Here is a 12,831-nt window from a genome sequence, read left to right on the forward strand (position 1 = left end):
CTTTCTTGTAGCCTGCATGTGCTGGCTTCTGCCCATCTTCCCATCTTACACTTTGGATTCTCAAATATGTAACATTATGTGAGAATTGAACCATAAAGAAGGCTGAGCACTGAAGAACTGACGCTTTCAAATCCTGGTACTGGAAAAGACCCTTGAGAGTCCCTTGGACTGCAAGGAGATCAAACGAAAGGAGATAAAATGAAAGCAAATGAATGAATCTTTGCCTAACTAAATCCTACCCTTCCTTCAAGCCTCAGGTGGACATCACGTGGTCCATTTTACTACTGTTGGGTGACGCTCTTTTGCCTAGTCACCAGGTCTGTGCCACCTGCTGGCTGTGACACATTCAGTATTTTCCTTTAACCCCTGACCTTCAGATCGCTATCTCTGGTTGTGTCTTCTAGACCATGGGTGGCCCCGGACAGCCACAGTTCCAGGTGATATACACCCCCTCCAAAATGGAGGTGAAGTTTCCTGGGGCCCTTAGCTCTAGGTGGGGCCGTCTGCCTGCAACAGCAGCTTCGACTAAGCCGGCGGCAGAGCTGCTAGCTTGGAGGAGCTCAGCAGCGGGACCCCCGCTCCTCCTGGGCACAAGTCGCCGGGTCCACTGCGCAAACTCAGGCCTCCTCGAAACTCTCCTCCTGGCGGCAGAACAGCTCCCGGCAACGTCCCCGGGCTGGGGCGGGGCAAGCGTCCGGCCCTACCCTCTGACTGGCAGGAGGACGGGCCAACCGGAGGGGCGCCCCGGGTGAGGGGCGGGGCCGCGCTGCGAGCAGGGCGGCGGGCGGCTGAGCGAGCTGCAGCCGGGAGTGTGCGGCACGCGCCGGCCGGCTGCCCGGAGCACGGTCACCCGGCGTCGCTGCACCTCGCCCCTCGCCCAGCCGAGCCACGCGCGCATCAGCCCGTCTTTCTCATTTGCTTCTTTCGATTTTTTTTTTTTTTTAAATTTTGCATGAATCCTTCTTCCGTTCCGTTTTGTCCTTTTTAAGGCGGGGGCGGTGGCAGCGTAACTCGGGGCGGGGAGGGGGCGGCCGGAGGATGCGGTGCGGGGCTGCACTCGCTACGCCCGCTGCTGCTGCTGCTGCTGCTGCCCGGCTCGGGCCTGAGCACCGAGCAGGTGGGTACAGGTGCGCGGGGGGGCGGGAGGCGCGCGCTGGTCAAAGGGAACCCGCGGACCCTGCGATCGATGGGGCTGGCACAGTGGCAAGGGAGGCAGTGACCGGTGCCGCCCCGCCCCATCGCCCACCTGCCTCTACCCTCCTCCAGCCTTTCGCGCCCCCTTTAATACCGCTGCCACCTTCGCATCTCACCTCCGAGGTTCCCCACCCTTCCGTTCCCATCCCCCACTCCCTTCCAAATCCCCCTGCGGCGTATCCCGTCCGCAGGACTCTGCGTCGCCTCCCTACAGACGCTTCCCCCGCCTCTCTTCCTCACGCCACCCCCATTTCCACTCCTCTCCCCATTCCGCCCCCAATCTGTGGAGGGGGATGGGGACCCACCGGGTGCCTCCCGGGAGTGGCGCGGGGGATGGGGGGGCGTGGTCGGCCGGTTCCCTGGATGTCCCACCCACTGAGTAGGTCTGGGTCCCCCGGATCTCGGCCGGGCGAGATGGCCCAGAGGATGGAGCCCCAGGGCCGCGCCTTGGAGGCTGGGGGCCGGGAGGGCGAGGCCGCCCCACCCCACGCATTGCACACCCCCACGCTGCTCCGCCCACGTGGGCGCCGGGGAGGAGGCTAGAGAAACGCGAAGAAAGGCTGGTACCCACCCTCCTGCCTGGCCGGCGCGTCCTGGGCGCACTCGGCCTCCGGAGATGGCGGACAAGGATTGGTTCCCGCGGGGCCCGGCACCTTGCCGGATGCCCTGCGTTCAGGCCAGCCACCTCTCGGGCCTCCCGCGCCTTCGCCCCCCGGCCCCTTCGCTCCATCACTCCACCCTCCTGGCTTCAGGCTCCTGAGGATCCGGTCTTGTCATCCCTGATAGAGGCTGCTTCCCACGCTGGAGCCTTTTACCTAAAAGCAGCCACCACCCACCCTCCACCCCCACCTCCCGCGTACACACCACCAGCACCATCCCTCCCCACACACTCTGGTCTGCCCTTCTCCGGACGTCTGGGGCGGCCTGGGCTCTGCGCCAGCCTCTGCCCAGCTCTGTAAGCTCCAGAGATACTGTATCTAACCCTGGTCCTCCTCCGCCACCCCCACCCCTTCCTTGCACACTCACAGGCACACTGTCCTTGGCCTTTGCTTGTGCTGTTCCCCCTCTTGGAACATCCCTACTTCAATTGGATAGCTCCTTCTAGAAGAAGGCAGGGAGAGCACGGCGGGCCACCCTCCCCTGCCCCCCACCTGAGTGTCCCTGTATGACAGAGCTGGACACACTGCCATCCTATCCAATAGCCTCCGCCTCCCTGATCAGACTAAGAGGTCCTGGAGTAGGGTGCAGGTAGCCTCAGCTCCTCACAGGGGGAGTCACCCAGAGTAAATATCTGGTCTAAGGGTATACCGCCTCCCATCTCAGGGTGACCCACTGGTGGGGGCCAAGGCTATAGGAGGGGCCCGCTTCTTTTCCAGGGCCTTGAGCAGGTGGGTGGCTCTCCCATGAGCCAGAATGGATGAGGAGGAGGGGCAGATTTGGAGATGGGATGGGGTGGTTAGGAGCCCCCCTTCTTTCCTGCCCCTAGGATGCTTGTCCAGCAGGACATTTGTTAACTCGCTGCTCTGAGCAATCTTTGTTTTGTACAACTCGGTGGAGGCTAATGGATGATTGCAAAGCTTTTGTTGTTGAGACGCCTGCCTGTGGTTTGTAATGCTAAACATCCCTGTTCAGTCTGGGGTGGAGGTGTTCACTCTTGCCTTGAGTCTTGTCCTAGCGAGAAGCCCCTCAAAAGGGTCAGAATATGGTTCCAGCAAATGAATTCATTGCCATTTTTTCTCCTTCACAAATCACCTACAGCTCCCCCTGCCTCCATGACCTCCTCACAAGTTCTTCCCATCCCGGCTTCCCTGGACCACCTCTCCCTCTCCCTGCCACAAAGTCTGAGGCAGACACGCCACCCCTGTGTCCCCAGATTGTCTTCACATTTAGGGGTTCCCCACAGGCTGTGTTTCCTCCCAAAAAGTTTCCCCTCCTTTGTGTGTCTGGAGAACTCCTATTCATATGACATCCCAGCTCTCGTGGTGGGAGATTCTGTGGTGGAGAGTCTTGTGGTGTTCCTTGATTCTGCTCAAACAGATTGTGTGGTTCTCTTATCTCTCACGTCTCTGCTGGCTCAGACGGTGAAAGAATCCGCCTGCAGTGCAGGAGACCTGGGTTCGATCCCTGGGTTGGGAAGATCCCCTGGAGAAGGGAATGGCAACCCACTCCAGTAATCTTGCCTGGAGAACTTCATGGACAGAGAAGCCTGGCTGGCTACAGTCCGTGGGGTTGTAAAGAGCCGGACACCACTGAGCGACTAACACACACTTAGTTCTCGCAGAACCTTATATCTGTACATTGTATAATATTTATGTCATTTTTCCTTAAGAAGACCTTGCCCATCAGAGATGAGAGGCACAGTGAGATCTGAGAGGCAGCACGTGTTTGGTGGGGCTCTGTCTTCCTGGGGATGCACCTGTACTGTCAGCGCTATAAGAGAGACACGTGCAGAGGGAGAGAGCATGACAGCTCCCTTCCTCCAACTTGAAGGCTTCACGAGGAGGAGGCAGGATGGAGCTCCCCTCCCTTTTTTTTCTTTTTAAATTTATTTTTGGCCATGCTGGGTCTTCATTGCTGTGAGGGCTTTTCTCGAGTTGAAGAGAGTGGGGACTACTCTCGAGTTGTGGTGCATAGGCTTCTCATTGTAGTGGCTTCATTTGTGGAGCACAGACTCTAGGTGCTTGGGTTTCAGTATTTGCAGCACGAGGGCTCAGTAGTTGTGGTTCCTTCCTGGGCTCAAGAGCACAGGCTCAATAGTTGTAGCGCCCGGGCCTAGCTGGTCCGCTGCACGTGGAATCTTCCAGGGCCAGGGATCGAACTCATGTCTCTGGCATTGGCAGGTGGATTCTTTACCACTGAGCCACCAGGGAGGCCCCCGGAGCCCGATTTCTTAGTGCACAGAGCACGTTGAGGCTGGGAGATGAGTGGCAGAAAGAACAGTTTCTGAGGAAGGCATTAACCAACAGCAGTTGCCCCTGTGTGCTGTGGTTTGTTTATCTCCCTAAGTGTTAAGGGACCCTCTTGCCAATGCAGGAGACAAGAGGCTGGGGTGAATCCTGGTTCTTCTCTCTCTGCCTCCTTCCCCTCTGTGGTTGGACCAAACTGCAGGGCTCCTGAAGCTGCGCTCACTGGTGTCCTGTTCTTGACAGCTGTGTGATCTTGGGCAAGAGGATTAACCTCTCTGAGCCTCTATTTCCTGTACAAATAAGGGCAGTGGTCCGACTTTGGCTTAATTGGTGTGGGGATCAGAAGTGTGGCCTCTGGGCATCCGAGGCACTTAAATAAGTGGTGATGATGATGATTCAATGGACACGAACTTGGGCAAACTCTGGGAGATGGTGAGAGACAGGGAGGCCTGGCATGCTGCAGTCCATGCAGTCCCAAAGAGGTGGACACGACTTAGCGACTGAACAGCAACAACATGATGATGAAGGAGTGTGTGATACGTGATTTGGAAAAATAAACCCTTTAGCTTTGTCACAGAGTAAACGCCCAGGTTAGAGGCCCTCACCTTCTTTGTCCTTCCCAAGCTAACATCATCAGGCCAATAAGCTAAATATTCAATAAGCAAGAATGAAAGATGAAAGAGATGGGTGCCATGTTGACTAATTCCAACTGTGCAGACTTGTGTGAGAAGGTGCTGAGAACGGTGCCAGAATCCTGAACTCAGAGTCCACTGGCCCCAGAGCAGATCCTCTGATGCCTCTTTTGTCTGGACTTTTTCCTGCTCACTGCTGGAGTCATCTCCATCCATTTCTTAGGAAAACTCTTTAAAAAATTATTGAAATACAGTTGATTTACATTGTTATGTTAGTTTCAAGTGTGCAGCAACATGATTCAGTTATATATATATTTCAGATTCTTTTCCATTATAGGTTATTACGAGGTATTGAGCCTAGTTCTCTGTGCTGTATAGTAAGTCCTTGTTGGTTGGTTCCCTGTTTTAGGGAAAACCCTTAATGAAAATAATGATCATAGGCTGAAGCTACCAGCTAGGTGAGGTGGGCTGTGAAGGAACAGGGCTGGGTTACAGGACGTGTGCCGAGGAACCAGCTCAGACCCTACTGGCTGTGTGACCTTGGGCAAGTCACTTAACCTCTCTGTGCCCAGTTCCTTTCTTGTGATGTTCACTGAATGAAAACAGCTCTCTATGGTTGCTTAAACTCCCACTCTTGCCATGAATTATCTTAATTTAAACTGCCTAGCAGCAGGCAGGGTAAGGATTGCATGAACCCCCTTGTTAGGGGCTGTGTCTGGAGATGGAGCTGGAAGAACTAAGCAGTGGTGGAGGCGGGGGATGGTCTCCCTCCAGAGCTTAGGTGTTGCTCCACGAAGCACGCCGATTCCTGTAACGGAAAGACAACTTTCCTGCAGGACTGGTGTGAGAAATCAATCAGAAGAGCCTTCTTAGTGCTTTTAATAGAAACATGTTACCTTAAAGCCAGTAGTAGCTGTTGGTGTTGCTGTAGCCTGAGGCTCAGAAAAAGGCCTGCAGGCTGGCCACCAGAGGGACCTTGGCTTGTCACTCTAGCCCTGAATGCCTTCGGAAAATGTTTTCTTTGCTTATGCCTTTCCAAAGCCAGAGGGACAGCCCGGGCACCGTGGGTCAGCAGTGAGGAGCAAGGGCCAGGAAGGGGGTCCTGGGGTCCTCACGGTGTGAAGGGCAGGGGTCAGGAGCCTCACCTGTAGGGAGTGGGAAGGGGCACTAGTGTTTGAGGGAGTGACCCAGGAGGTCTTAATTACCAGGGTGTAATTAACATGCTGGTACCCAGCAGTGGGGCTTCCCAGGTGGCGCCAGTGGTAAAGAACCTGCCTGCCAATGCAGGAGACATAGAGGTGGGTTGGATCCCTGAATTGGGAAGATCCCCTGATCCCCTGGAGGAGGGCGTGGCAACCCTCTCCAGTATTCTTGTCTGGAGGATCGCATGGACAGAGGAGCCTGACTGGCTACGGTCCATAGAGTTTCAAAGAGTCAGACACGACTGACACCATTTAGCTTGCACGGGGCAGCAGAGAGAGGGCACTGGGGTTCTCAGAGTGAGGGAGGAGCCAGCTCCCCAGTGGGGAGGGGGCCTCTGCTCTTGTCTTTGGTGATAGTATTTATTTTCAGAACCACAAGGAATACTGTTCCTCTCACTGAGATCTATGGAAATGAATTGAGACAAATGCTGTTTTCCTTAATGGAAACATCGCCTGAGTACATACCAAAAGCCAGACTATCTACAAGCTATGGCTCATCCACCCGGTGCTTGATGTTGTAAATAAAGTTTTATTGGCACCCAGTCATGCCCATTTGTGTACCTGCTGTCTATGGCTGCTTCTGCCCTGTACTGGCAGAGTTGGGCAGTTGGCGCAGACATCTGTCAAGTCAGAAACATTTACTACCTGGCCCTTTGCAGAAGTTTGCTGCCCCCTGGTCTGTGCTCTCTCCCTGGTTTGAGTTCACCCAGTCCTGAACACAACCCCAGGGGCTTCCCTGATAGCTCAGTTGGTAAAGAATCTTCCTGCAATGCAGGAGACCCTGGTTCAATTCCTGGGTCGGGGAAGATCCCCTGGAGAAGGGATAGGCTACCTGCTCCAGTATTCTTGGGCTTCCCTTGTGGCTAAGCTGGTAAAGAATCTGCCTGCAATACGGGAGACCTGGGTTCCATCCCTGGGTTGGAAAGAGCCCCCGGAGAAGGGAAAGGCTACCCACTCCAGTATTCTGGCCTGGAGAATTCCATGGACTGTATAGTCCATGGGGCCACATAGTCAGACGCGACTGAGTGATTTTCACTTGGATACAACCCCGGAGGAAGATGCTTGCATTTCTCATTTTATTGGTGGGCACATAGAGGCTCTGAAGTCTACCCGGGGTCACAAAACTGGCAGCCCATGTTATTTTTTTTTTTTTTTTGAGAAGGGGAAGAATTTATATTTTTTGTTAGCTTCTAATTGAATCTTATACTTGTTCAGAGAATGTGGTTCCGTATGATACCTATTGTTAAAAATTTCGATCCCACAGTTTCTTAATGTCCCGGTACCTGATGACTTCTTAAAATATCTTTTAAATATATACATATAGTTCAGTGGCATTGAGTATTTCATGGTGTTGTGTAACCACCATCAGCATCCATCTTCAGCACTTTTCCGTCTTCCCAAACTGGCAGGTCACATTCTTAACCATGACCCCATCCTGCCTTGTGGGTGTTTTGTAGAAAAAAGCAAGCATCAGCAGCATTATAATTTAGCACAGGAGGCTTTGGTGGAAGCCTTGGGACTGGATGCTGGTTCTGCAACATACTGACCGTGGATGATGGTCTGTTCCCTTTGAACCCTCTGGAGCTCAGTGGCTTCATTTGTGAAATGGGCATAGCCCCAGGCCCTGTCCCTGCAGACCATGTGGGTGCGAGGATGAGATGCAGAACAGAGGGGAAGGCCCAGCCTCGTGCGCTAGGTAGTATCTGTGATGCTGTCCCTGGAACAGCCACACCTGAAACAGCTGTGAGGTCTGTCTGTCTTCTCTGTGTGGCTCGTGTGTCCCTTTATCCTTTCCAGGTCCTGGAATCATCCACAGGCCCCGTCGTGTATCCTAAAGCCCCAGCTAGACCCCAGGGGACCCGTGTGCTGTGTGGATGCCGCTTTCCTGCCGTCCTTTCTCCCCTGCGGCCCAGACTTGGCTGAAGGGCCACTCTAGGGAATGAAAGGAGGTTCTGTTGCGGCCATCCTGGGGCTGCCAAGGGCCGCCCATCGTGGCAGTAATGCCCTTGTGTGTGCCAGGTCAGGGGATGCGCTGGCTCGGCCTGCTGGCCCCCGAGCCTCCATCTCGGCTGTATTTTGATACAGGAGCCCTGGACTGGCCCCTGGCCCCTTCCCCAGGCCTGGGGGGAGTGGGACACACCACCGAGGAGTGTCCTGCTGCCCTTGTGGGACAGACCCTGAGGATTCCAGGCATCTGCAGTGGAGGCGTGCTGCCGTCCATGGGGTCGCGAAGAGTCGGACACAACTTAGCGACTGAACGGCATCAAATGGTGGAGGTGAGAGTGATCTGGTAAAGTCGCTTTCTACTTCTTCTAGCTTTGGAAAGTCCATCTTCTCTCTTTTCCATTTCTATTCTGGTACTTCTGGAGGCTGATCCCTCCTACCTGCTTTCTGAGACATGGGGTTTTATTTTATTTAGCAGAATCACCACCTGACTCTTCTGTCGAAACAATTCTTTTTTTTCCTCCTTTCCCCTGTACTTTTTAAAGCTGAGCTGGAATTCAAGATTAGCCATTTTAAAATATACAAATTAGTGGCATTTAGTATTAATATATTCACAATGTTGTACAGCCAATACCTCTGGGTTTAAAAACAGTTTCATCACCCCCAAGGAAAACCCCTTCCCCCTCCCCCAGCCTTTGGCAGCCACCCACCTGCCTTCTGTCTTTGTGATTCCCCTGTTGTGGAATTTCATATACACGGACTCATATATAATGTGTGGCCTTTTGTGTCTTCTTTCACTGAGCATAATGCCCTCAAGATTCATCCATATCATAGCATGCGTCCATACTTCAGTCCTTTTTAAGGCTGAGTAATGTTCCATTGTAAGGATGGGCTACATTTTGTGACCTATTCATTATTTCCATTTCAAGGATGGACGCTTAGGAGGTTTTCACCTTTTGGCTATTGTGCAGACTGTTTGAAGCATGGCTTAAAGTGTTAAAACTTTCTTCCTGGGGCCCTAGTTGCCAAGGTTCTGTTCTGGTGTTTCCACTCTCTCTTCCCAGTACTCACTAATTCATCTGTTCAGACACTCATCAGATAGCTGTGGATGTGTCCTCCGTGCCCAGTTCTATGCTGGGGACCTCCAGCCTTGACTTGCTCTTGATATCTGGAGAACGGTTTATTGATTTCTCACTTTCCAAGCCAGAGTGTGGGAGTACCCAGAGGCAGGAGGGCCGGCACAGGGCACCCGAGTGGCCCAGAGAGGCAGCTGGCACCGGCAGGGAGCCCAGCCACCTTTCTGTGTGTTCCTGGAATGTGCCAGATGCTTTGCAGTTAGGTCTGCCCCTTGCTTCCTGGCCTCTTCATCTCCTGCCCGCTCCAGAACTGGCTTCTTCTCACCCTTGATATCAGCTTAAATTTCCCCTCTTTGGAGAGGTCTTCCCTGCCCTTCCCTGGGAGATGCCCACCTGCCCCGTCCACTGTTACTGTCCCCTTTGTCCCCTTGTTGCTTCTGACATGAAGATCTGAAGTGGGTTTGTTTCCCCATTTGTGATCATGGCCCTGGTCCTCATAAGCTAGACTGAAAGCACCGTGAGGGCAGGAACCTAATCTGTCATATTTTCTGTCTCCTAGCACAGGACGTAGGCATGCAGTAGGTGCCCAAGAAATGTGTTGCTACCGCTTGGAGTCAGATGTGAGTTAATTTCCTACCTTCACCTTGCTAGCTTGATGATCTTGAGCCTGTTACTTAATCTTTCCCAGCTTCACTTTTTTCTTCTGTTCAGTATGGAGAAAGTCCAGTGTCCCGAGCCTTTGGGGTCAGTGTGGAGGTCAGAAATAACTGTGTAGATGGCCCAGAGCCTGTCGGTATACAGTAGATGTTAGTTAGCGCTGCTGCTGCTGGTGGTTCCAAAAGTAGTGCTCAGAATACTTGTGAATGAGTCTCCTAAGTCATGTGCTCGTGTGCCCTGGAGAGTGGAAAATGTACTCTGAATTTCAAAGACTTTGTGGGAAAAAGAGAATGAGGAAGATCTCAGTAGTAACTTGAACATTGATTACTTGTTACAACGGGACCATTTTGGATATATTGGCTACGTGAAATGTATTATTACAATTAGTGTCACTGGTTTATGTTTACATTTTTTAACGTGGGTACTAGAAATTTAAAATTGCATTTGGGGTTCACATTGTATTTGGGGAGACAGTGCTGCTCCAGAGGTTGGTGGCTTTGCCTTTGTGAAGTGTGTGGCCCTGGGTAAGTGAGTCACATTTCTTCCGTGCTTCAGTTTCCTCCTCTGTAAACAAGAAGCTCGATCTGATGACGAACAATGACACTGCACATTTGAGGGCCTCCTGTGTGCCCCTGAAAGGACCCATAGCCCCATGAACACGAGTGGCTGGGTCCCTGCCCATGGCAGCTTTCAGTCTGAGAGAGGGGAGACCCAAATAAAACACAAACTCCGCCACTAAGACTGTGATTACTCTCTGAAGGGTATAAGTAAGGATACCTGACAAATAATGATAGAGTGAAGAGGGCTGGGTCTCTAGCTTGGAGAGGTCAGGGCTGAAACTTCAAAACCTTGGCCACCTGATTCGAAGAACTGACTCATTTGAAAAGACCCTGATGCTGGGAAAGATTGAAGGTGGGAGGAGAAGGGGACGACAGAGGATGAGATGGTTGGATGGCATCACTGACTCAATGGACATGAGTTTGAGTAAATTCTGGGAGTTGGTGATGGACAGGGAAGCCTGGGGTGTTGCAGTCCATGGGGTCGCAAAGAGTCGGACACGACTGAGTGGCTGAACTGAACTGAACTGTGAGGAGAGCTGGGGTGAATCCACCTACAGCCTGGGGCATGATAAGCTCTGTAACTGGCAGCCAAGATGAACACTTTGGGATGACCCGAGAGCGCTGAAACATTGGGCCACTCTACTCAAAGTCGCCTCCACTCAGCGGTTCTGGCGTTTTTCGTCCCTCTGCATATAATAACTGTACCAGAATTTTTATGTTCTGTGAAGAATTTTCAGTTCATTTCTCAGAGGCTCCCCCGGGGAATGTGGGCTTCCCCTGTGGCTCTGCTGGTAAAGAATCCGCCTGCAGCGCGGGAGACCTGGGTTTGATCCCTGGGTTGGGACCATCCCCTGGAGAAGGGAAAGGCTACCCACTCCAGTATTCTGGCCTGGAGAATTCCATGGACTGTATAGTCCATGGGGTCGCAAAGAGTCCGACACGACTGAGCGACTTTCACTCGCCCAGGAATACGGAGATCTCGCTTCTGAGCATCTCGTGGGCGGGGCTGCACCATGGTCAGCGCTGATTGGATGAGGGCCACTGATGCTCTGGTCGTGGCAAGCCTGTCTTCTGGTGTTGCGCGCCTTCACTGCTGGAGACCGCATCTTCTCTGCTTTCTGCATTTGGGAGGGAGGCTGTATTGAGCTCCTCTTGATCTTGCCAGAAGCCACGAGGGAGACAAATCACTTCACCGTTGGGAGCTCTGGTGGTGAGGGCCGCACCCGGACCCCGGCCAGGTGCGTGTGCTTCACGTGGAGAAATGCCGAGGGAGGCTTTGTCCCAGTTTTTCACGGGTCAGGGGCATTCTCATCTTCCACACACACACACACCTGCCAGCAGGTGCCTGATCTTGTGCGCCTGCTGGGTGGGGGCTTAGGGGTGGGCCTTGCACACGTGTAAGTGAAAATGGGTTATTGCGGGCGACAGTGAGTCTTCCTCTCCAGCCCTCATTGGGCCGCACTTATTGCTGGAGAACGAGTGACTTACCTGAGGTTGCCCACGTGGAAGTCGCAGTGGTGGGGATGGGGGGTCAGATCTCTGGCTACTCTGACAGTCGTTGATTACTTCTGAAAAGAGTGCAGCCACCTTCACCTGTGTTCAAGGCCCCCGTGGCCTGCTTCCAGCTCAATTCCTGTATCTCCTCCAGTGAATGTACCCCTCTCCTAAGCACTGTCCCTTCTCCTAGACCCTTGCTTGCCAGCTGCCTCTGCCCACAACAGCTCCCTCACCCACCCCCGCTTGTGAAACCCTGCAGGCTCCAAAGCCCAGCTTGGATGGTGGGGCCCCAGGAGGGACCTATCAGCTTGATCTTCAAGTGAAGATACAGTGAATGAAGTCAGTGGGGTTGGATTAAGACAGGAAGAGCCTGGAGGCAGAGGAACAGACTAAAGAGGCTTCCTCCTGCTCTGCGCAGGGTGTCATGGCCTGCCCCTGCGTCTCTCCTCCCAGGCCTTCACCAGAGCATGCTTCCAGCCATACTGTCTGCCTGCCGTTCCTGAGGGGGTCCGGCCTTTGCACATGCCGGTCCCTCTGGCAGATCTGCCCATCCCTACCCCATTCACTTGATGAACATCCTCCACATGTGCTGAGTGTCCATCATCAGCCTTATTTGCTCCAGAAAACCTTCCTTGACAGTACTTCCACATTTGCAGGCCACGTTGCATGTGTCCCTGGGGCTCCTGCTGCCCTGGATTCTGTATTCCAGCTGCCAGTGATTTGCTGGACTTTCCTGCTAGACAGAAGGTTCCAGGAAGTGGAGATGCTGCCTGGTCCACAGGGGGCCTCCCACAGCCCGGCACAGGGTCGGGCCACCGTGGATGGTCAATAGCTTTTGGCCTTTAGCCTCAGTGTTTGGTGTTGATAGTATGGTGACTGATTTGTCTTCACGTCTGAGCCAGGAAATGAAAAATGAGTATGTTTCATCTGCCTATAATGTCAGTGTTAGGAGGGACCTTAACCGAGTGCCGTTGGTTCTTCTCTCTGTTGTTTGCATCGAGTCCATTCTGCCCTTAATAAGCCCCACTCCTTCATGGCAGTGGCCACCTCTAGTGACATCAACTCTCCAAACCTTGGATGCCTCAGTACTTGCGACTGAAACATCCCTGGTTGTTCCATCAGTCCCGAGATGACAGTTGTGAGGCATCTTCTGTTGTTGTTTA

General features: G+C 53.3%; 1 protein-coding gene across 2 annotated transcripts in view; it reads left to right on the forward strand.

Moving 5' to 3' along the window:
* The first annotated feature begins 789 nt into the window (after positions 1-789).
* JAKMIP1 (janus kinase and microtubule interacting protein 1) overlaps positions 790-12,831 on the forward strand; it is a 155,876-nt gene continuing 143,834 nt past the window's right edge. Inside the window, exons 1-2 of one of the 2 annotated variants that reach the window (XM_061420775.1) lie at positions 793-1,117; positions 8,020-8,210. The gene's annotated coding sequence lies outside the window, so the exon portion shown is untranslated. Of the gene's footprint in view, positions 1,118-8,019; positions 8,211-12,831 lie in introns of both variants that reach the window. The other variant, XM_061420778.1, reaches the window with a different exon arrangement.

Source organism: Bos javanicus, chromosome 6, assembly GCF_032452875.1.
Source record: "Bos javanicus breed banteng chromosome 6, ARS-OSU_banteng_1.0, whole genome shotgun sequence".
NCBI lineage: Eukaryota > Metazoa > Chordata > Mammalia > Artiodactyla > Bovidae > Bos > Bos javanicus.